General features: G+C 46.3%; 1 pseudogene; it reads left to right on the forward strand.

Moving 5' to 3' along the window:
• The first annotated feature begins 8,774 nt into the window (after window positions 1-8,774).
• LOC110590419 lies at window positions 8,775-9,312 on the forward strand (annotated as a pseudogene).
• Window positions 9,313-24,517: the final 15,205 nt, after the last annotated feature.

Raw genomic sequence — 24,517 nt, forward strand, 5'->3', positions numbered from 1 at the left:
TTGGGCACCCTGGATGTTAATCAAATAACCTCAGGAATAAATCTAGAATGACAGTTGGGAAAATTAATGAATGGAGGTACCCAGAGCTATGCTGCGGTACAGTAGGGGGACTTGCCCTAGCCTGGGAGTAGGGAAGGCAACTCAGAGAAACTGAGATCTGAAGGATCCAGGGAGGAAATTGGGTAAAAAACAAATGGGGAAATGCATTCCAGGCTGTGAAAACAGTAAGACCTGTCCTCTCTTCTCCGTCCCGACTCCCATTGACCTGATGCAGGCCCCCATCACTTTTCACATGGACTATTGTTGTTGCTTCCTAACTGGTTCCCAGCCTGCAGCTGTGTTCCTCTCAAGTCCATCTTCCTCCCAACCATGAGAGTTAGCTATTAAGAACCTTTAGTGGCCTCCACCATCTACCAAGACAAGGCCAATTTCCTTAATAAGGCTCTGCATGATCTGACTGTATTTGCCTCTCTATCCTCATTTTCTGCCTCTTCCTACTTCTGAGAACTCCCTACGTGTAGTTTTCAATCATACCAGACCATTAGATCTTTCTATACTATTCTCTGTGCCTACGGCATCCTTCCAACCTTCCTTTGGGTGTCTACCCTCACTCAGCTCAGGCATTCTATCACCTGGATTGGGCTCAGTGGCCCTCCTTTGTACTTCCACAGCACCCTGTGCATATCAAAGTTGTCTACTGACAAGTGTCCCCCCCTAGAACTGAGGGCTTCCGGTGTAGGGACCATGTCTCATCTATCTCTATGCCCCATAGAACTGAGCAAAGCTTGGCAAAGCATTCCCTTGGGACACATTTACTAAACTCCACGTTAGCGCTTACTGTCTTACCACACAATCTAGCACTGATCATATTATATTCCACTTGACTGTATTGTATTCCACCAATTGTTTCATGTGTGCTAATTTTGACTTTCCATCTAGATTCCAAGTTCCTGGAAGCCAGACCATGTCTTACATTTCTCAGCTGTACTCACAGCCCCTAACCCAGATGATCCCAAAATAAGCATTCAAAAGTGCTAAATTAATGAAGGGATGAATGTATAAATGGATGGATAGAGTTAAATAAATAGTTAAATATTTTCCTTCTACCTCTCCAGTTGGGCAATTACCAATGACTCCTTCTCTTGCTGCCGGAATCCTTGCAGGCAGGCCTCAGGAGGAAAGGCTTCCTAGACAGGTGAATGTCCATGGGGAATTCCCTGAGGCTCTACCTTCCCAGCAGTGCCCTGACACCTTTACTGCCAAAGCTGGCTTCACCCTCCTGGCCAAGGGGACTGAAGGAGGGGAGATATCAACGTTTCTGGAGCACATGTGGCCCTGAGCTTTCCAGACTGCAGCCCTACCACTCCCTCCTCCCTGACTGCACTGCTTGGTGGCTAAGTAACCCTTAATGGATTGAGGCCCAGAAGCTCAGGCCCTTCTCTTCTCCTGCCATGGTGACTTCCTCTGGCCAGGAGACCGGATGTGTACCTGTTAACAATGGTCTGGAAGTGCTCTCTTCTGCTGGCCCAGACTCCCAGGAGGTCTTGAGAGAGGCAAAAGTCTGGAGAAGTTGGGAAACACTGAGCAGGCCTATGCCTGAGGTAGTCCAGATGACAGCCAGCAAGTTGTGCTGAGGATTCTCTAAGTGGGCTGCTATAGCCCAGACCCCAGAAGGCAGGCTGAGAAGAGGAACAGAGGAAGCAAGCTCTGAGTCCCCTGTGATGTGTCCCCTTAAAAACTGATCATTCGGGCCTATTTGCAGGTGAAGTGAGGCTTTGCTTGTTGCTGGATACAGGGCCTGCTGAAGGGCCAAGCTTTGCACCCAGACTTACCTGTGTTTGAATGTCAGCCAACTCTGAGTGTGACTTGGACTGTTCCTGTCTCTGAGTCTCCAACTGTTACAGAGAAACAGGATCAGCTATGTAACTTGTGGGGCCCAGTGCAAAATGAAACTGTGCAGTCCCTTGTTCAAAAGTATTAAGAATTCCAAGATGGTGACAATAGAGCATTAAGCCCAGCACAGTATCCAGCTACACACTAGGATGTGTGTGACTGTACCATTGCCTCTGTGGAGCTGGCTGGCCCTGCAGAGGGCTTACCTGAGAAAAGTGTGAGTGGGGCTATAACTGGGAGAAATCTGTACCAGCACCTGCTCTCAAGTTCACCTACTAATCGTGTATCTTGAAGGCAGGGACTTTATCTTCCTTGGGTCTCCTCCCTGGGAGGAGGGTGAAAGTTTCAGTTTAGTTGGCCTTGGGCTAGAGACTGCCCTCCTGTGTGTGGTATGGATCCAGAATGAGGGAGGCTCCAGGATCTGGAGTCTAGGTTGAAGGTCACAAGGCCAAGAAACCTCAAGGTGGCTGTTAGTCCCAGTGCCTTTCAGTTTAAATTAAGGCAATTTAATTTAATTTAATTATATTCTAAAGGAAGTTCCCTTTAGAATATAATTCACCTCACTACCAAGAAAGAGGGAACACATTACCCCCTTAGTGAGTAAGAGTCTACAAGATCTTTGGCAAATGAGCCATCAAAGGAGGGAGTTCAGAGCCAATATAGAGATTTTAAAAGTACTTGAACAGCAGGGCTTTATTTAAATGGAAAAATATACTCTAACTTAAATAGAAGGACTCAATTTTGCAAAAGTGCAAAATTTTCCCTAAATAAATCTGTTAATTCAATGTCGTCCCAATCAAATATCAACAGGATCATCTTTGTTTTAAATTTGGCAAAAATGGTATTAAGATTGATTTGGAAAAATAAACACGGGAGGAGAACCAGGCAAAATTAAAAAAAAAAATTTTAAAAAGAGGGTAGGACCTCAGACATTAAAATACATTTTCAAGTGCACATAAAGGGGCCCTTGGGCCCTCTTCAACTCACGTAGGCCCAGTGGATGTTCCTCTCTGCTTCTGTAGCCTTGGCTGCTGAACCCTGGGCCAAGGCCTGAAGGCTGTGCTCCTCAGATCCCAGGCCACTCAGGCTGCTCTGCCTAGGGGCTGGTCAGGCACAATAGGAAGCTAGGGGAGTTGCCCACTGCCCACTGCCTCTGGGTTGCACACACATAGGTGGCTTCAACTCATTGAGGGGCCTTGTTGCAAAACCCTCCTCCTGCTGATTAGACTCATAAAGAAATTTGCACCAGTTCCCGGTGCCTGGCCTCACTTGTCACTCCTGAGGGTAGGGGAGTCAATAGGCCAAGAAAGGTCTTAAACGAGAAGGCAGCCTACTGCTCTAGGCACTGGCTGACGCACGGAACTAGGCTCCTCTCAGTTATCAGGGGTAGTATACACACACAGAGCTCTCCAGAACCCTAGCATGGCATTGCTTCTTTCCACTGGTTATTACCTGGGTCCTTGTGCTTTGTCCTCCTTGAGTGTTTCTACCCAAAATTCAAAGCATTAATTAAAGGACAGGGAAAAATTAGGATCAACATTTGGCTTAGAGGAAAGCTAAACTGATTGAATTTGGGTGTGTTGTTTCTCTGGGTGTTGGTGGCTAGCCCTCCTTCATCACTCTCCCCAGCACCCCTTCATTCCCAGGGATAACTGAGATTGAGTACTATTCCAGAAAGCAGGGTGATCCAGACATGTGGACATTCTTAATCCCTCAGTAAATAGCATTACTGGTAGCCCTGAGCTCTGTTCCCACAAGGGACACTTGCTTTACATGCTTCTCTGTGAATCTCCTTTGGGGACAGATGGTTTGGAGTGAGTGAAACAAAATCCCATGGCAGCAGTTTTTTCCCCTTCCGGAAACCATTGTTTGTTTTTGCCAAACATTGGGCATTCAAAGCAAGTTGCCTTTTGTCTAAATTGGGAGCATACATCTTGTTGGGCCAGAGGTGAATTTCTAATCTTCTTTCTCTGCATCTGACTCAGGACTAGTGGTCCTTGTCCTGAACGGAGTCATTGCAGAGGTCTGGGAGAGAAAAACCAAATTTGCCAGGAGCCTGAGTGGGGTCTGGTGTGTTGACATTCACTGGCTGAGACTTAGATCAGCTGTCACTGCAGACAGACCTGTTTCTTATTTTAATACTGCAGCATAAACTGAGAAGCTGCAAGTGCAGCTTCCAGCAGGGGCTGGAGCTCAGGGCACATCAGGATTTTCAAAGGTCCTTAGAACAGTTTTGCAGAGACCAGCTTCCTGGGAGCAGGATGGGCTGAGGGCCCGGGGCCCAGCACAGCACCCCTCCTCCCATTCCCCCGTCTGCTGCATTGCGCCACTGATTCAGTGAAGACATCATCCTCACCCCCTTCAGAGAGCTGCTTGCTGCTCGGCTCTGACAATTAGACTGGCTGCCGCAGAGAAGTACTCATCTTCACCAACATATGGCTTTTTAAAGTGATAAATTGCATTAGCAAATTTCTTATTAGCTCTGCTGTCAGGAGGGAGCTCCTGCCATGTTAGCTTGCCGAAGCTGATGCATAACTTCCCGGCCATTAATTACCATGCCGAGGGCTAAAGAGACTCGGAGGCTGGTGGGTGGAGGCCCTCATTCTCTCTTTGCCCTCCCATGGGAGGTCGGGGAGCTGGTGTTGGTGTTGAGCTGTCTTAGGTCTGACTCGGCAACGGGCTCTGCACTTTGGGCTCCTGATCCTGGCAGGCAGGGTACAGGATGCCCAGACACCATCTGGGTTGGTTTGGGCTGGGTTCTCCCTTAGGGCCTCCAGGATTTGGCAGCTTAAAATCTGCACAACATCTCCTTTAGAGCTGTATGTTCAAGGCAGAGCCTGGACTGTGTCCCAGAAAGGTGCTCTGGCCTCTCTCTCGGGGTTCAAGGCCACTGATTCTCCTCCTACTTCCTCCCTTCACTCCAGACAGCTGAAGAGTCTCCTCCCCAAAAGTGACATCATGTCTCCTGCTCAGATCCTCTCTTGGTGACTATCCAAGGAACTGCATATTCAGGATGATCAACCCCTGCTTTCTATGGGCTCAGGCTTCTATTTTACATGAGGAATTGCATAAAACATACTCATCGCGAAGCAAAATGAGAGAAAGAACATTTCAATTTTTTTGTTTTACCTATTGCCCCAAACTAGTAACATTTGGGCGGGGTCTCTGACTCCTTTGAGAATCAGACAGAACATTCTCGTTCCCAGGAAAACACACATATTCACACTTGTGCATTAGGTTTCAGGGCCTTCCCAGACCCTCAGCGGCCCATTTGTGAACCCACGTTTTATAAGTGTTCTTCCCAAGCCCCTCAGAGCTGCTGATCCCTGGGAAGGGACCATATCAGCAGCCTCCTGCCACAGGAAGTGAGTTAGCCTTCTCCTAAAACAACAGCAGAGATGGCTCCCCGGGGCAACCCTGGGCACCGTTTGGTGAAGGCCACTATATGCAACTGCATCATTTCTTGGGTTATATTAGACACGGTGAGTCTGAGAAATGGGCTCAGGGCAGCAATGATTCTGGCCAGGTCTGCTTTAACTCCTTCTGAGAAACCAGTTTTGTGGCTGGGAGGGTCCTGTCGTAACATTTTCTTGTCCTTGTGTGCTCCTGCTAAGAAGAGAGGTGGGGGTGGGGAGGAGGAGGCAGAGATTGGCAGAAAAGGGAAAGATTCTGAAATGGCTGTGGGGGAGGGTGCATGTGTGTGTGTGCATGCGTGTGCATGTATGTGTGTGCATGCGTGTGTGTGTGTGTGTGTGTGTGTGTGTGTATGGAGGCAGAGAGAAGGGAGGGGAAGAGCGCTGGAATTCCCATTATTCAGCTTTAGGATGCTTGAGATAGAATCTTGGATGGAATTGCTCTTTTTCACACACATGGCCTCAAATTCTGCATTATCTTGAGCTCTGGCTGGGAATAATGCTCTGCTCTGTGAAATTTAAAAAAACATGCTTCCTTCTTGTCACCTCTCAGAAGGCCGGGCTTTAGGAAATTACCAAAGGAGGGTGGAAAGGTGGAAAAGGTCCTCTAAGCGAGGGAGGTGGCCACCAAATTATTCCCCAGAGTCTCCAGTTGTTACCATGACTCCCTGAGGGAAGCAAGAGGGCAAAAGTAGTGTAATAAAACCAGACCCAGCCAGGGTTCCTTTGAGGGATGGAAGATACTGATAAGCAGCCCAACATGGATTGCTTCCTTCTCTGAACTTGGGAGTACGTCTTGACTTTAGTCCAGATCCCAATGCAGCCTCTGGCCTGTAGTTGGTCCAGGCCCACCCTCCCTTCCCCCTCCCAAGTCCTTCTAGGTTGGTGCAGGTGTGAGCTGGGCTCTTACTCCAACCCTTACTAGCATCTGCCTGGTTTCCCAAGAATCCTTCCAGGATGGCACAGCTTGGATCTAGCCCCACTGGTTTGACCTGCTCACCATCCCCTTTGGGTGTGTCATGCCCAGGCCCCAGCAGGTTGGCCCGTATGCAACGAGGCCACTTACTAGCTCCACACCACAGCCCTCCTTGCTTATTCAGCATCATGGACCAAAAACTGGGGCATGACAAGTTACCCTGCCACCATCCCCTCCTCCCTTACTCTTAGGACAAACACCAGTCTGGCCACCGAGATGGGAAAACAGAGACATCGAAAGGGCCCAAGATTTTGTGAACTGGGGAGGAGACTACTCAGGCTGACTTGGTTTCTCTGAGGACTGTTGGGCCTGGGATTAAATAAGTCTTCTCCCTACCCACAGGCCAAGAAGGGGCACTGAAGCAGAGGGGTCATTCCAGAGAAAGGACCCTGTGGGCTGCCAAGAGGATGATATTCTGCTATGGCTCACGGGTAAAGGGAAAGAAATCCATCCCCAAAAACGTTCTCCAAACATCTACTGTTGCATGGCCTTGGCATTTTCTCCTTTCCAGCTCTGGGATTCAAAGTGGACTCTGTACTTTGGGCTCCTGATCCTGGCAGGGAGGGCGCAGGATGCCTCATGCCATGCCTCTCGTTTGCTTAATCCCCACTGGAATCAGGTTAGGCTGTGTCTGAAGTTAGGGGCCTTTCCCTTGGTCTTGGCCAGGAGCAGCATCAGTGGCCCAGGAATGTTGGGAAGCAAGGGATATGTTTTTCTAGGAAGTGGACTTACTTTCAGGAAAGGATTTGAAATGGGGGAAATTGAACAGCTTCCTAACTCTATGTCCTGAGACCCCCGCACCCCACAGCAACCAGAGCTCCATGGAGAGGAGAGGAAACAACTAACTAAAGCAACCTCCCCACCCCTTCCCATCTCTTTCTTTCCCATTTATGTGTTTGATTTTTTTCACGGCACCTATCACAATCTTGCCTTTGTGTGTTTGTGTCCTAGATAGTGTCTGTCTCCTTCTACTATTCCCTCCTCCATTACTCCGTGAGAGTAGGCCCTTGTCTTGTTCATTGCCACATCCCCGGGGCCCAGGAGAGTGTGTAGCTCCCAGTAAAGGTGTACAGTCATTATTAGTTGATATGACAGAATGGTTAGGATGTGAAGAGGAGGCCAGGACCAGAGAGGCCATCAGGGTAGGAGTAAAAGGGACATTTGGGACCATCCTTTTCATTACCCTTCAAAGGTAGGTGGCTAGGTGGGTAAAGTCCAAGTTTGTCATCCTGACATGCAAAGCCCCAATCCATCTTCCTAGGCTCATTTCCTGCCAGCCCCCCCGTAAGTTTCCAGTGCTTCAGCTTCTTCAAACTGCTAAATATCCTCACATTTCAAAATTCCTTCCCATGTGTTCTTTTACGTATGTGCCCACCTGGAATGCCTTTTGTCTATGCAGTTGGGAACTGTGATACCTACTTTTTACAGTGACTGTGAAGATTAAGGGTTGTAGTATAGAGCAAGCTCCTGGCTCATGCTTTGCCCAAAATGGAGTCCTCACTAAATATTGGGTAGCATCCCTCTCCTTTCCCTCTGTCTGGGGAATGCATCAGCATAGGCAGCCCCTCTTCTGAGAGGCTTCAGGCCACAGTGCTTTGTTCTTCCCACAGTTAGAAGGCTGTTAGGGGGGCTGTGTCCCCAACCTGATCCCCAGGGCAGAGGCATCTGTATCTCATTTGCACTTAACTTGACGTTTGGTGTAACCGTAGGTGCTAAATGTATGTCCCCTGAATAACTGGAACTGAAGGCCTATGAGGCAATGGGTTGTTCATCTTTCCAGAGCCAGAGCATGCATACTCACTGATACTGCTGGGTAGGAAGGTCAGTATCTGTGCCCTACTGGGCTGGGAAACCTGGGGTGGGGGGTGGGCCTCCCTCCTGCAGCCTAATTGGCCATCTAGTCCACCCAGCCATGAAATCAGAATCCACATCCCAAGCACCATAGCCACATCCAATTTTCCATCAATAAAATATTCAGCTGCTCCACAGCCATGATCTGCTCTGTGTCTGGAAGGGAGGAGCTCTGCTCTCTCAGTGCCTGGCTCCCACTCTTCCCAGGCACACACTGTCCCTCCATTCCTGGATCAAGCCTTTGTTATCCTACCTCTGTGTGTTTACTAATGCTCTGTGCCCCCATCACTCCAAAATCAGGACTGCCCTTCCTCCTCCTCCTTATCCAACTCCAATCCATCCTGCCCCAAGGCCCATCACCTCTGTGAAGTCTTCATTGGAAGTGATCATTCCCTGCCATGGACCCCAGACATGCATCTGAACAGCAAACCCACATTTTACAATCCCAGACAGGGGGGATTAGTTCTTGAGTGGACTCATTCTAGTTCATATGGGATAAAGACCCTTGAAGGTTTACTGCTACTGTGGATCCCCCTCTATAGACTGGGGTTGGGGCTGGGGTACTTAGTAGAAAGCAGGGATGAGAATTTCCAATGAAAACCCATGGGACTGATCCTTAGACTTCAGAACTCTCTTCCAACATGGCCCAAGACAACTCTCCAAACAAGACCATAACAATGAATCAGAGAAGCAGCCGCACCAAATTCACAGAAGATCAATTGAAAATCCTCATCAAGGCATTTCACCAAAATCCTTACCCAGGTTATGCTACCAAACAAAGACTCGCTTTAGAAATCAACACTGATGAGTCCAAAATCCAGATTTGGTTTCAGAATCGAAGAGCTAGGCACCAGTGCCAGAAAAAATCAGAACCCGATGAGGACTTACAATCAAGTCAAGACCAAGATCACTCTGAAGAGGAGATTTCAAAGTAGAGAAGACAGACGGTGTCGTACCAGCTACACTTCTTCACAATTACACATCCTCATCGAGGCATTTATGAACAACCCTTATCCTGGCATTGATACCAGAGAGCAACTTGCTAAAGAAATTGGCATTCCAGAGTCAAGAGTCCAAATTTGGTTTCAAAATCAGAGATCCAGATTCCATGTCCAGAGAAAAAGAGAACCTGATGATCAAGACTCAGAACAGAGACAAGACCAGGAACAGGATCTCTGAATGAGAGAGTTCAAGGTGCCACACCCAACGTGACCTCGAACTCATGACCCCAAGATCAAGAGTCACATCTCTACTGACTGAGCTAGCCTGGTGCCCCTGAAGCAGATATTTTAAAAAGTAAAATATCTGGTCAAATAGGGATTTCTATAAGGAGTGTGGTAATTTTAAATATGCTAAAATTTCAAACCCAGTTAATAAAGTTACATTCCATAAAAATTAAAAAAAAAAAAGAAAAGAAAAGAAAACCCATGGGAGCTTTCAGGGACGTCTACCTGGCTTGGGCCTCTAAAGCTTCCCCACTTCAACCAAGGTTTATTTCCTGGTCTTGTCCCTACTCCAGACCAATTACTCTGCAGGGCAGGGCAGGGGAATGTTTAGAGTCAAAGACAGAGTGATCTCTGGCCACAATATGTTGCTTCTGGGTGCACGGTGACTGCTGTTTAATGTGGTGAGCTTGGGATGTTGTGAGATTGCCAACACAGCAATGAACTGAAGGCAGTGTACTAGCAGATTCTGGGAAGAAAGAGCATTGGTGTGGGGACCCACGGTCAAACCTGTATAATCAGAGCAGTAGGGTCCTGCTTTGTGCATCTTGAAATTAGGTGTGAATAAGATATTTGAAGTCAAGTCTAATTTTTAAAACAGTATTCAAATGATTTTGATCAAATGTCTCCTATAAGGTGACAAGGGTTGGCCCATTGCCTGAAGGATGAGCACAGGACTTGGGTTTGAAGTCAGGCAGATGGGCTTGAATTGGGTTCTGCTCGTTGTTTGGCTGAGGACCACAGGCCAGACCCTTATATATGCATACGCATGTTGAGCGTATGTATGAGTGTGAATGTGTATATGTGTGTCTGTGTGTAATGTGTTTAGCTCTATACACACAGCACTTTCACTTTTTGAGCATTCTTTATGTGCTAAGCGCTATGTCAAGCATTTTATTTTCAATGCCCCACTTAGCCCTCATAACAACTCTGGGAGGAAGATACTATTATTCCCATTTTACAGCTGAGCAAACAGAAGTTTAAGAGAGAGGTTAAGTAATTTTCCATAAGACACATTTATTAAAGGGAAGACTTCAGATTTGATGTCAGGGTTCCTAAACACTATGAGATTTTGCATTCCTGTAAAATGGGAATAAAAATATCTCCCTTTGTGTCTGAGGATGAAATGAGATAAGCTCTATGAAAGAATCTTGTAAACTGTAAAGTATTATTTTCCAAAGGAGAAGACTCAGTTTTTGCCCTCAAGCACTTTATAATCTGACTGAGTTGATCAATAAGACCAGGACAGTGCTTAGGTAAATCTAACCAAGTGTCAAAATACACGGTGTACACCTTAACTAAGTGATTCAATTTAGCATCATCACGAATGGGACAAATGGACAGGGCATGCCTCCTGACATCATAGACGCCATGGGAAGGACACAGCATCACCTTCATGGTATAGTCTTGCCCCCAAACAGCCAGAATCCAATCAGACAAATCCAGATTGTGGGACATTTTACAAGACAATTTGCTGGACTCTTCAAAAAATGCCTATGTCAAAAACAACAAACAAAGTCAGGGAGACTGTACTAGATTAAAGGAAAATAAAGAGATATGACAATTAAATATACTTTGTGAACCTTGATTATATCCTTTTTTTTTTTTAAGGCATAAAGGATGTTTTGGGAGAATCAGAGAAATTTAAATGTGTTTTACAAGCTAGTTAATATTACTGCATCAATGTTAAATTAAAAAAACATTTTTTTTTAAAGATTTTATTTATTTGACAGAGAGAGACACAGTGAGAGAGGGAACACAAGCAGGGGGAGTGGGAGAAGGAGAAGCAGGCTTCCCGCGGAGCAGGGATCCTGATGCGGGGCTCGATCCCAGGACCCTGGGATCATGACCTGAGCGGAAGGCAGACGCTTAACGACTGAGCCAGCCAGGCGCCCCTAAAAAAATTTTTTTTAAAGATTTATTTATTTATTTGAGGGAGAGTGTGCACGAGTGGGGGGAGGGGCAGAGGGAGAGGGAGAGAGAAAATCCTCAAGCAAATTTGTGCATGGAGCCCAACGCAGGGCTCGATCCCACGACCCTGAGATCATGACCTGAGCCGAAATCAAGAGTTGGATGCTTAACCGACAGAGCCACCCAGGCGCCCCTCAATGTTAAATTTCTTAGGTATGATGATGATATTGTGGTTATAGGAGAAATTATAGGAGGAATGTCCTGGTTCCTAAGTATTTGGGGTGAAATGTATTATCTGTGACTTTCAAATGCTTTTGCAAAAAGAAAGTGTATATATATATTTTAAATATGTATACATAATATATAAATATATGTATACTTATATATTTATATAAAGAGAGAAAAAGAAAACAAGTGGCAAAATGTTAACACTTGGTAAACCTAGATGAAAGATTTATAAGTTTGGGGAGCCTGGGTGGCTCAGTCAGTTAAGCGGCTACCTTCGGCTTGGGTCATGATCTTGGGGTCCTGGGATCAAGCCCCATGTTGAGCTTCCAGCTCAGTGGGGAGTCTGCTTCTCCCTCTCCCTCTATACTCTCTCTCTCGCTCTCTCTCAAGTAAATAAATAAAATCTTAAAAAAAAATTTCTAGGTTTTCCTGTATGATCCTTTTTACTGTTCTCTACATTTGAAAATTTCCCAGTAAAGGTTGAGACTTGAGCAAGAGGTTTAAAAGAGAGGGCAAGTAACTTGCCATTAAGCACATTTATTAAATGGCAGATCCAGGGTTCAGTGTATGTCACACTGCTAAGGGGAGCTAGCTATATAAAGGAACCTAGAGCTGAACACTTTTTATTTATTTATTTTTTTCTTTTAGAGAGAGAGAATGTGTGCGTGAGCAGGGGAGGGGGGCAGAGGGAGAGAGAGAAAATCCTAAGCAGACTCCGCACTGAGTGTGGAGCCCGATGTGGGGCTTGATTGCACAACCCTGAGATCATGACCCAAGCTGAAATCAAGAGTCAGATGCCCAACCAACTGAGCTACCCTGAACACTTTAATAATATATAAATATCTCCAGCAAATGTATTTCTTGATTGACTCCACTTTTAATCACTGGGGTAGCTTAAGAGGGGGCCCCACATAGTCCCAGGGTCTGAGGCAGCTTCTCCACTCTTGTGCAGGAATGATTCTTGCAGTGAGTTGTTCATTAGAGCTGCTTTTCCTTTGGCTATCATGTAGTCAAAATAGTTCCCTGTCCCAACCTCCAGGTTCCTAGGAGACAAAGCTCAATGTTCTTGCAGCAGCCAGGAACCCTCTTTGGCTCCATGGTTTCCATGATGCAAACAAAGCCCAGCTTTACCCACAGGAGGGACAAAGCTGGTGAGAAAAGAACCTTCAGCAAATGTGCCTGTGGGCCACCATCAGGGTCACCTGAGGTGCTTATTTAAAATGCTCTGCCTACTGAGGCTGGGGCCTGGGAACCTTCATTTTAACAAGTATCCCAGGTAATGCTGCAGCACACCAAGGTTTGAGAATCAACAACCTAGCTTAAAATCCACGCCTCTATAGCTGGCATTCAAGGCTTTATAAAGGTTGGCTTCCCTTACTCCCCAGCATTACCTTCCCCTCTAGCTAGGCTAAAGGGTCCCCTAACCTGCTCTCCAGCCTGGGCCTTTGCTGTCCCACCTTTCCCTGGAATCTTTCTGCCCTCAATCTATGTGATGCCAACTGAGCCTCAAGACTGAATTCAAGTCCCACTTACTCCCTGGAGTCTTCCTGATCACCCCAGCCCATGTCCTAAGGGTTGCTCCCTTTCTCTGACTTCACTCAATGTTAATTTGGTGGCACCTGATATAATACTTTATGGTACAACTATCTATCATGGTTTTTCACTGGCTTTGGTTGAGTTCATGTCATTCTCCTGACCACCTGTGAAATACTTGAGAGCAGGGTTCACATCTTCTTCTCTTGCATCCTCCTCAGTACCAAGGATAAAGTTTAAGTCCTGGGTAGGTCCTTAGAACCAGGTTGCTAATAACCGAATCGAGGGAGAGATGGGAGAAGAGTAGCATAAGAGACAGGGTGGAGGGGAGAGAGAAGAGGGAGAGGATTGGCGACGGCCATGGTAGCCTTTGTGCAGGGCACAGGACCTTTGGGTTGAGTCTGGGATTCCAGGCTCTGCGGATGGGTGTTGCATCCTTCCCCTCCCCTGTAAGTATTTGCATTTGGGGCTGGGCTGCTTTGGGGTCTCTGCCTCCTCAGGACAATTTGCATCCACAAATTTACATAGAAGTGAAGGAGTTTCCTGAGAGGGGAGATGGGGCCCTGCCACCTTGCCATATTCCTCATTTGTCGTTCAAAGTCATGTATGGTGAGCCTGGGGATGGAGGTGTGGGCAGCGGAGCCAGGCTACAGGGTAGTATAGCTGTCCCTGAGGTAGTTTGCATCTCCCTGAGGCTCTCAGTGATAACCCTCTTAGGGCTCTTTGGTGGCCTACCCTGGATTCCTCCAATGACATCTGCCCAGCTATGCTTGAAGCAGTTGAGACCAGCAAGCAGTGCTGTTGAGGGAGGAAGACACCATGGATATTTTGTCATAAATGTAAATGACGCCTCCCTTGTAGGCCCAGGAAGGTGAAGCGTGCCACATTCATGCTGTTCCCAGATCCCCTTACACTGCCCCCTCTGCCTGGAATACCCTCTCCCCAGGCCACTGCTTGACAAACTCCTCAGTGGGACCTGGCTAGATACCCAAGGTGGAATTAGACTCTGCTTGGAGGCCTCTGTGAACAACTCTGTCTCCCAAGTAAAATGGGACCATGACTACCTCCCAGAGTGGCAAAGAGAAAAGAAGATCATATTCAGGGCAAACAAAGGGCTTGAAATTGCTTCTTTAATTCCGTCTCCCCACATTTCGCTGATAAGGCTGGCAACCCTGAGTCCCCACACCTTGGAGCACCTTGATCAGTGGGTCCCCCAGATGGTGTTGAGTGGTTGCATACTGTACAGAAGGACAGCTCAGAGCCCACTGGGATGCTTCTCAGCCATGAGTTGCCTGTCCCCACCCAGACAAAGGATGTACTCAACCATAAGGGCCATGGGACAACAAACAAGGCAGCAGATGGAAGAAGAGCTGCAAAGATAGCAGTCCTTGGAGGAGCAAGGAAAGGTCAGTGACCCTGTGAAACGTAAGCACAGTTTGGATGGGGAGAGCCAGGAACCACAGAGCGGGCTCCTAATGGAGGAAAAATGAAACGGGAAAAATCAGTGATGCGGGAAGCTTCTCCTCACTCACATCCTTCAAATGGCTGCAGGGGGAGGGGGGCGGAGGAGCTGGAGCTGGGAATCTATTAGTCGCCTGATTGTGTTACCCTGTTACCCAGGGAGTTGTGGAGTCCCAGTGCCCGGAGGCCTCTCAGGAGATGGTAGGTAATTATGGATGGGTCTCTGGTTTGATACAGCTCTGCCTCAGGGTGAGGGATGGAATATATGACCCCTTCAAGGTCCCCTTATCTGTACCAGAGCAGGTTACCGCAAAACAAAGACAATTCAGGAGGCTGTCACATAATCATTTGTGTTGCATGCTTCCTTTAGTTTTTGAGAAATCTCCTGATGAAAGTCCTGAGTGCTCAAAACCAGAATGAATTGGGGGATTTCACTACCCCCGCTCCAACTCCCTGCCATGTCTTTTATTTAAAATAATAATTAAAACTCCAATCTCCTGAAATCCTTAAGACAGAGGCTTTACAGTCAACAAGAACACGATCTTTAGCTTTCATTAGAAATGTCTGCATTTCTCTTTGGTTTTAAGGGAGGTGGGGTACACTGGAATATTAATGCGGAGCATTTACATGAGGCTCTTAATTTGAAAAGAATGTGAGAATTAATGCTTGAGTTTAATTGGAGCCTGAATCATCACAGAAAGATTTTTACCCTCTTTTCCTTAATCAATTTCACCCGAATTAATTCTTCTGTGGCTAAGTCTTGTTACATTAGATAGTCTGCTGATTATTTCCACAATCAGGAGACTGTATATTCATGCATTTTTAATAAGGAACGACTGCATCCTTTTTCATAAGTGATCCTGATGGTTGGCAGTTGCAGCCGCTAAAATAATTATAGAGCAGATTACTTACTTTTAAAGCATTGTTTGCTGTCATATTCGTCCTAGGTGACAATTTGGAAGAGCTCCGGAGGCTGCTGTAATCGAGCAGAGGAGCAGGGTATTTAATGTGGCAATTTTCAATGTCAAGTGCTGTTTATGCATAGGTCAATGCCTTTAAAAAAAAAAAATAAATAAACACAGGGGTAATTTGGGCCTGCTGGCTGATGAAGCCACGTGCTATAAACTCAAAGGCCATTCTGTGCTTAGTTTAAAACCTTGACTTGTAGAAGGACTTGCTATTGAAGGCCGCCTGGCACTTTCTGCCTTCAACTATGACTAGTCCAAATATGGTCATTCATGTCTGATTACTACTTATATGATGGGGCGCTCTTGTATCAGACCCCGATACCGCTGCAGCCCAGAGGGCTTGAAGCAGGGGATGCAGTAATTCCAAAGCCTTAGTTGTTTTCTTTTTAGCAAAGGAAGAGGGAAAATCTACCTATGGAAAAGACTGTTCTTTGTTTTGGGAAAAACACTGGGCTTTTTGGTTATGCGGAGTAAAACTCAAGAGCTGATTCTAGAATGGACAAATTGAGACAAGAGGAAATAAATGGTTGTGCATACTAATATAGGAGGCTGTCTTTCCAGTGGGCAGACAGAGCTACCACTCACTGCAGAAGTTCTTCTAGTGTTCACTTGGTGGTGGAGAAGCTTTCCTCTTCTCTCAGGGAAAACGCAGAGCTGAGGCCTGGACTCCAGGTGGGGGAGTCTGGCCAAGGGCCGTCCTGTCTGTGGGAATTAGGTTAGCTCTGCAGTCAGAGCAGGCCTGAAGGCTGTGGAAGGAGAAGGCAAGCAGGGCACCCAGGCCATGGGGCAGGGGACTCCAGGAGAGTCTATAGGCAGCCTCCAACTTAACTGTTTTTACTCTGCAATTATAACTCTCTTTTGCCAACCCCAAGCTTTTAGCAGTTTTGTTAACCTTACAGTCTTAGGAAAATAAGAAGCTATAGCCACACTTGCAACATAGTGGAGCAGCCTGTTCAAGAAAGCATGGTGGTCCTGGAGCCCGTGCGAGGCGCCACAGATTGGCCCTGGGGAAGGAAGAGACTCATGAGTATCCATGTGAAGATAGAGACTCAAGTTGAGGCCTTGATCAGGTGGACAGGTGCAGAAGGGGAATGAAACAAATCTCCTTCACCATATACTAGAGAGAGAGAGTCCTTCAGAAGGAGAAACTACAATGTGCAAATTACACGGGCCTGGGTGGTTGGCTAGCAGCCATCTGGGTTGCCCTTAATATACACTGCAGTTGGCCAGAGTCTCAGAGGTTGTCCTGCCCTCCCTACTCTCCACACCAGCTGCTCAGGGACACAGCCGAACTGTAGCAGCCTCCAGCTCATTTCCCAGGAATGTCACCGGCAGCTGCTCTGCAGAGCCCTGAGCCAGGAACTAGAGGCGGCACTGAACCTTAGGTCATCGTTCCCACCCCTGCTGCAGATGAGGAAACTGAACAGTTCTGGGGCACTTAACTGTCTACAGTGAAATGATCAAAAGAGATGTCCTTAGACTACTGAAGGCGGGGAGGAGATTGGAAGGACAAGACTGAAAGGTATTGTTGGAGGGCTGCCCTCCAACCTCCATTTCACTGAGTGGGAGCTTAGGTTCAGGGAAGTAATGTGACTTGTTCAAGGTCAGTCTGTTGATGAGGAATGGGTTCAGGACTTGGGTCTCAGGTCCACCAACTCCTAACTTAATGCTCCTTTTGGACAGCCTAATCCTCAGGTGAATTTCTTTTTAGCTAGAGACAGGGGGCCTGGCTCTCACCCCTCCATGGTATGCATGTCTAAAACACACTTAATCTTCATGGATATTTCTAAGACCTGTTTTCAGCTTTGTGATATGTATCCCTGAGGCAAGATAAATGGTATCCACTGGAAGGTCAGCTGCTGGGGATATTGGGTTCAAGGAGCTAAGGACATAAATCACTTGATGAGTGAACTTAGAAAGGCCAAGATGTTAAACTCCAAGCCAACCAGGGTTTAATTTATTTGTTACTGAGGTCAATGCCATTTTTACTGCACACTAATAGAAGTCTGAGCTCGTTGCCAAGATTCAAGAGAAATCTTAGTTGTCATTTTTCTCTCCACTAGTAAGAAAATGGAGACTGTGAAGCCTGGAAGAAAGGGAATAAAGGAGAAAACAGAATATTTCTCCCCTCCTCCTGTCTGTTTCTGGAGTCATGTTATCTTGCTCATCAATGTCATGGCTGCTCTGGAAACAGAGGTCCCTTCCTGGGCCAACTTCCTTCCTTGGATAGCCAGTGCTTTGGGCCAGAAGGTGGGCAACTCAGTGTTTTGGCAGATGTGGAGCTCAATACAGGAGGCCTCCCCTATGTCCAGAGCCCTTGATTTCCCTATCCTCACTCATCGCAGCCATCTCTTGCCCATCCTCCTTAACTAGCAAAACCACCTCCAGCTCCACACATGCTCAGTTCACTTTAGTAAGTCGTTAAAAAAGCTTTTCTCCTCCTGGAATCTCCTTTCTAGTTCTCACTGTACTTGCCTGGGATTACACAGATTGTGTGCCCTGAGACCATATTTTATAGGCCACTCCTGTGCTCTACCGACGTCCCTTAAAGAACTGATGAAGCTCACAGACTGGTGAAGAATCATCAAAATAATATGAATAACAGCAATTAAAACTAACCATCCATTCAACAGCTATTATTTTGGGGCGAGGGGCTTCACACAGCTTCATTACCTCACAGATTCCTCATCTCCACCCTGGAGCCCTGCCCTGCAAGGTAGCTTTTATTATCCTCATTTTGTAGATGAGGAAACAGATACAGAGAGGTTGGATAGTTTGAATACTTTGCCCAAGCAAGATATGCAGTAGCCAACTACATGACATTAACCAATCTGGGGAAAGGACATGTGGATGGCAGGGGCAATGGAGCAGACTCTCCAGCGTTACCTCTGGGGAGCAGCCTCGATTCACAAATATCCTGGACTGGCAGAAGGCCACTGCAGCCTTCTGTGAGGTCACGACTTGGGATCACTTCCTCCCTTGCTCCCATGCAGTCTTCTGACCATAGCTCACTTCCTCGTACTGTGTGCCTGCAGGGAAAAGGTGTGCAGGCCTGCACAGGCAGGGGTCCCAGCCTGCTGGGCAGCTGTTATTCAGGACTGTGCCCACTTGCTATTCTCTTGTCTTGGAATGCCTCCCCTGCCCTCTCATCTTTGCTCTGTGGAGATGGCTTTACCTTGGCTAAGTGCCCCCCCCTACCCCCACCATATTCCCTACACCTAACCCTAAGTTTCTTTCATGGTGCTTATCTTACCATTCTCATCATTATTTATATAGATTTTTTTTAATGCATAGACTTTATTTTTTAGAGCAGCTTTAGGTTCCTAGAAAAATGGAACAGACTGTACAGAGTTCCCTCATAAGCCCTCCCCCTCCCCCAACCTCCCCCACACACTACCACCGACCAAGGACCACAGTTTATGGGAGTCATTACTTTTTGTTGTACATTTTATGGGTTTGGACAAATTTATAATGACATGTATCCATCATTATGGTATCATGCAGAGTTTTACTGCCCTCCAAATCCTCTGTGCTTTGTCTATTCATCCTTCTCTCCCCACTAACCTCTGGAAACCACTGATCTTTTTTCTGTCTTCATAGTTTTGCCTTTCCCACAATGTCATGTAATTGGACTCATAGAGTATGGAGCCCTTTCAGATTGGCTTCTTTTACTTAGTAATATACATTTCATTTTCCTCCGTGTTTTCCATGGCTTAACAGCTCATTTCTTTTTACTGCTGGATAATATTCCATTGTATGGATGTACCACAGTTTATTTCTATCCATTTACCTGCTGAAGGACATCTTGGTTGCTTCCAAGTTTGGGCAGTTATGAATAAGGCTGCTATAAACATCTGTGTACAGGTTTTTGTGTGAATGTAAGTTTTCAACTCCTCTGAGTAAATACCAAAGAGCACAACTGCTGGGTTGTTTGGTAAGAATATGTTTACTTTTGTAAGAAACTGCCAAACTATCTTCCAAAGTGGCTGTACCATTTTTGCATTCCCACCAGCAATGAATGGGAATTCCTATTGCCCCACATCCTTGCCAACATTTAGTGTTGTCATGTTTTGGATTCTGGCCATTCTAAAAGGTAAGCAGTATAATCTCATTGTTGTTTTAATTTGCAATTCCCTAATGACACATTGTGTTGGGTATTTTCTGTGGTGAGGTATCTATCTGTTTAGATCTTGTGCCCAGTTTTTTGTTTTCTTATTGTTGGGTTTTAAGAGTTCTTTGCATATTTTGCTTTAACATTCCTTTTCAGGTAGATCTTTTATAAATATTTTCTTCAGCCTGTGGCTTGTCTTTTGATTATCTTGAAAGATGTTTACTTTTTATCTCTCCAATGAGAATGCATACTCTATGAGATTGGAGACTGTGTTTTATTTATAGCTGCCCGGCACATGGTATGCATTCATTAAATATTAGGAAGAAAGAGAGAGACAGAGACAGAGACAGAGAGAATTAGCATTCTGGTCTATACATCAGTGTTTTATTACTTTGGTTGATGTTAGTCTGTTCCTAAAAAGACAAATTCACCCTCAGCCTGTTGACCACATCAAGTTTGGGAGCCTGATGGGGGATAGCCCCAGACCTTGGAAAATTTATCAAGGTGTGCTATGGCCTTGGGCATCCTCTTGGAAACCAGTCGGCACCACCCTCTCTCTTGCTATGCATCTTCTTTTTAACCGATTGTATTTCCTGTAAGTGATGGTGAGTTTTCAAAACTGAGACCCTCTCCCAAGTATTCTGTCTTCTACAAAGGGGTGTGAAGTCATGTCCAGCTTTGGCAGTCCTGTGTCAGAGCACCCAAGACACTGCCCTGAGGAGACCACTAGGCCCCGGCACTGTTCTGTGGACCATTTGCATGCAGCTTACTTGGTGCCAGCCACTCAGCTCTCCCAGCTTCTGCCCTTTCCCTCCAGCAGCCTCTCAACTCCTCTGCCTGTGAGAGTTGACCTGGGTCTGGAATTTGTTACTATATCACCCTCCCAGAAGTAGGTGTCAGTTATTACTGTTAATTCCCCACAGACCCTTGATCTCTTTGCAGCTGGGAGAAAGGGTGGTTAGATGAAAAGAGATGAGTGTGGTGGTAACATTCTTGATAACGGCTAATTTCTTGAGCAGTTACCATGTGCCAGGGCCCATGCTAAGCACATTACATATATGAACTTACCTAATCCTCACAAAAACTCTATAACACAGGCATATTATTGCTGTTATCCCTGTCTTTCAGATGACCAAACTGAGTTAGAGAGGGTAAGCACATTTGCCAGGGTCAGACAGCAAATGAACAGCAGAGCCAGGATTCAGACTCAGGACTCCATGCCATGCTTCTGACCACTACAACAGCCCTCCCTTTTCTTGCCCCCTATAAAAAATTATGTATCTCTTTCTTACAACTCTTCCTTACAAAACTGGCCCTTAATATCTGTGATTCAGGCTGCCCTGCCTGCACCCTGGGGTTTTCCCCAGGGGCACCCACTTCCTGGCAATCTTTCCAGGGGCTGGTGCTTCCAGGCTTCCTCTCCTCCAAAGGAAACCTGCAGCTTCGAGGCAAAGGTGCCCCAGCCTCAAGCTCCAGTCCTCCAGTCCTCCTAGACTCTTATTAGCAGTATCTTCTCATAAGCCATTCAAGGAGATTTTGTGGGTTCCAAAATAGAGTCATTTAAATGGTTTATTGCTTCATAAACAGTGTTCTGCAAGGACGCTGCAGGCCCGTGTTGATTGAAACAGTCAGTTCCTGTATTTTCAGGTTTGGATTTACCTTTCCCAGCTGCGGGTACTTCCTTATTCCGGGCAGGCTGACCTTTGGAGGAGCTTGGGGGGCGGGGGGGTTTGCGGTGGAGAAGGTTGATGTGCTGGGCTGGCAGAATGCCCCTCCTGCTTTCCCAGGCCTGTGTGATGAGGAGCCAGAGGAACATTGTTCCTCTCTCTTTCAGTCTGAGCAAGCAAGGTTTATCTGAGGGGAAGAAAGTCTCAGGAGGCAGGAGAAGGGACAGGGAGACCTACAGAATCGGGGAGTCTCCATCCTGACAACCCTAGGGTAGAGCATCACCTGGGATAACAGCAATGGAAACCGTATGCATTATCTTGTCTGATATTCACAATTTCTAGTATCCTGCCCCTGCAATGAGGAAGTAGAGCCCAGACATTGACTACCTTGGGTTTTTATGCAGCTAACAAGTGGCTGTATCAGGCCTGTCCTGGTAGGGAGTAGGATCTGCTGAATATGCTTCAAAGGAAGGACTGCATTTAGAGAGGTGAGGGTAGGATTCGGGGACAAACAAACGCTGGTGAGGCACCCAGAGATGAGCAACAGCAGGAAGCTCTGACTGCCCACAAGCCTAAAAGATCAAGGAGTGGATAGAGTGAGACCAGAGATGGGTGAGAACTGAACCATGGGGGCGGACCTAAAGTCACAGAGGGACACAGCCACTGCCAGGACCAGGCTTCAAAGCAAGAGGGAGAAGAAATACCCTGATCTTTCTTCTTTCCTGCTTTCCCATCTTTTCCATGCCTCCCATTTGCTGAACCCATCTAAAACCCAGGTGGATGCCGTCTAAAGCGGTCAGTCACATGGACACAGAGCAAGATGGAAAGAGAGGGGACGGGCTGGTGGGCCGGTGGGACACAAGTGAAGCATAACCAGCATAGTAGTGGAGCTGGATTTTGAGCCATGGATTTTTTTTTTTTAAAGATTTTTATTTATTTATTTGACAGAGAGAGAGACAGTGAGAGAGGGAACACAAGCAGGGGGAGTGGGAGAGGGAGAGCAGGCTTCCCGCTGAGCAGGGAGCCCGATGTGGGGCTCAATCCCAGGACCCTAGGACCATGACCTGAGTGGTAGACAGACGCCTAATGACTGAGCCACACAGGCGCCCCTGAGCCATGGGTTCTTAAGAGCTCTTATCCCTTGCTGCGGTTCTTTCTAGGTGAGATGACTTTCCACCATGCAGCTCCCTTGACTCTGGCACAAGCCCCCTCAGAGACTGAGGCTCTGGCCTGACTCACCTATTTATTAGTTTGAATGATCATTTTCTTCTTTCCTTCTCCCTGGTCCTGTAGGAACCTTTCCCAGGGAATGAAATTGCCTGGAGCCAGGCTTCTGGCCAACTGGATCCCACCCATAGCCCTGACTACTGGTTCAGTCTTCTTTTCTTTTTTCTTTCCCTCCCCCTTCCCCTCCCTCCTCCCCTCCCCTTCCTTTCTTTTACTTTTTTTTTTTTTTAAAGGAGGGGAGGGTTGTGCTTACTTGGCCCAGCAATGGATCCTGAAGAAATCTCCTTCAATTTCTGATCAGCCATCTCCCCTCCCCATCCTCTACCCCTACCAGTTTAGTGTTTCTACCTAAGCCTTTTGCATTATTCTCTACAGATTTTGCTGCCCTTAGCAGGCTTTGGTAGCATTACCATTGCCTGTTACCATTTTTCTGGGCAGGGACTGAGTGAGTGCTCTGACTGCCCAGACCAGAAAGAAGCTCAGGCTGTACTGACTCTCTCAGGTGGCACCCAGATCTAGTGTGAGCTTGATTAAACCATGAGGGGTGATTGACTGGAAAGTGTTGGAAGGTTAAAAGGTATGCCCTGTGATATGGCAGGGAACCACCTTCAGAGAGAGAGGGATGGGGAAGAGTTTATCTTCCAATGTGTCTAAGACTCACCAGCAAGGTATTGGCTAAACACTTGGGAACTTCTGGAAGGGTCCCTATGTAGTTGGTCAAACTGTATTTTCTCCACACACTTGCATCCAGGTTCATCCACTTGTCTCTCCCCTGCAGCTTTGAGACTGGCTAAACTGGGGTCTGGGCTCAGGCTGGTCAGAAGTTTGCCTCAAACATCATTCCTTTGGGTAGTGGGACTTTTGGGTATTTCACTCAGACTTGAATTCCTGACTTCTCACCTATGCCCCTGTATCCACCCACCTGGATGAGGATCTCCACTATCTGTTTGCCTCATATTTCAATCACCACCTTCACAAATGATGATGAGGACGATAGCCAACATTTCCCATTCTTTAGCTACTGTTCCCAGTACTTTATAAATTCCAGATGATTTTGTCTTCACAACATTATTATTATCCCCATTGCACAGATGAAGAAAGCAAGGCTTTGAGAGATTACATGATTTGGCCAAAGTCACATAGCTAATAAGTCATACATAGAGCCTGAGTCCAAACCTGGTGAAATCTTGAGTCCACATTGTAGCCATGAGCCTGCATTGCCTATTGATGGTGGGGGGTGGGGGGCGGAGTCCCTTTTTACTTCTCTTTTTTTCAAAAAAGGCTTTGTTGAATTATAACTGATATACAATTAACTGTGTATATTTAAGAATATAATTTGATGAGTTCTGACATATGTATATGGCCATGAAACTGTTGCTGAAATCAAGATAGTAAGTCTATGACTCCCCAAAGCTTTCTTGTTCATCTCTCACTCCCCCCACTGCCACCTGTTCCTAGGCAACCAATGATCTGCTTTTGGTCCCTATAGATTAATTTGAATTTTCTAGAATTTTATATATGGAAACTGATAGCAAGTAGTCTTTTTTTTGCCTTTTTTAATTTTGAGGTTCATCCATGTTGTTGTGTGTAACAATAGTTCATTCCTTTTTACTGCTGAACAATACTTCATTGTACAGATGCACTAAAATTTGTTTATCCATTCACCTCTTGATGGACATTTGACTTATTTCCAGTTTTGGGCTATTACAAATAAAACTACTACGAACATTCAAGTACAAGTCTTTTTGTGGACATAAGCTTACATTTCCTTAGGGTAAATAAATACCTAGGTGTGGAATGACTGGATCATGTAGTAGGTGTATGTTTAATATTACAAAAAACAACACACCATTTCCAAAATGGTTGCACCATTTTACATCCCTGCCAGCAGTGTATGAGGAGTTCTAGTTGCTCCCCTTTCTTGCCAACATTTGGTATAATTAGTCTTTTTAATTTCAGTGATTCTAGTAGGTATACAGTAGTTTTTCTCTCTCTTTTTTTTAAAGATTTTGAGAGAGAGAGTGTGTGAGTGTTGGGGAAGGGGCAGAGGGATAG

Source organism: Neomonachus schauinslandi, chromosome 10, assembly GCF_002201575.2.
Source record: "Neomonachus schauinslandi chromosome 10, ASM220157v2, whole genome shotgun sequence".
Lineage (NCBI taxonomy): Eukaryota > Metazoa > Chordata > Mammalia > Carnivora > Phocidae > Neomonachus > Neomonachus schauinslandi.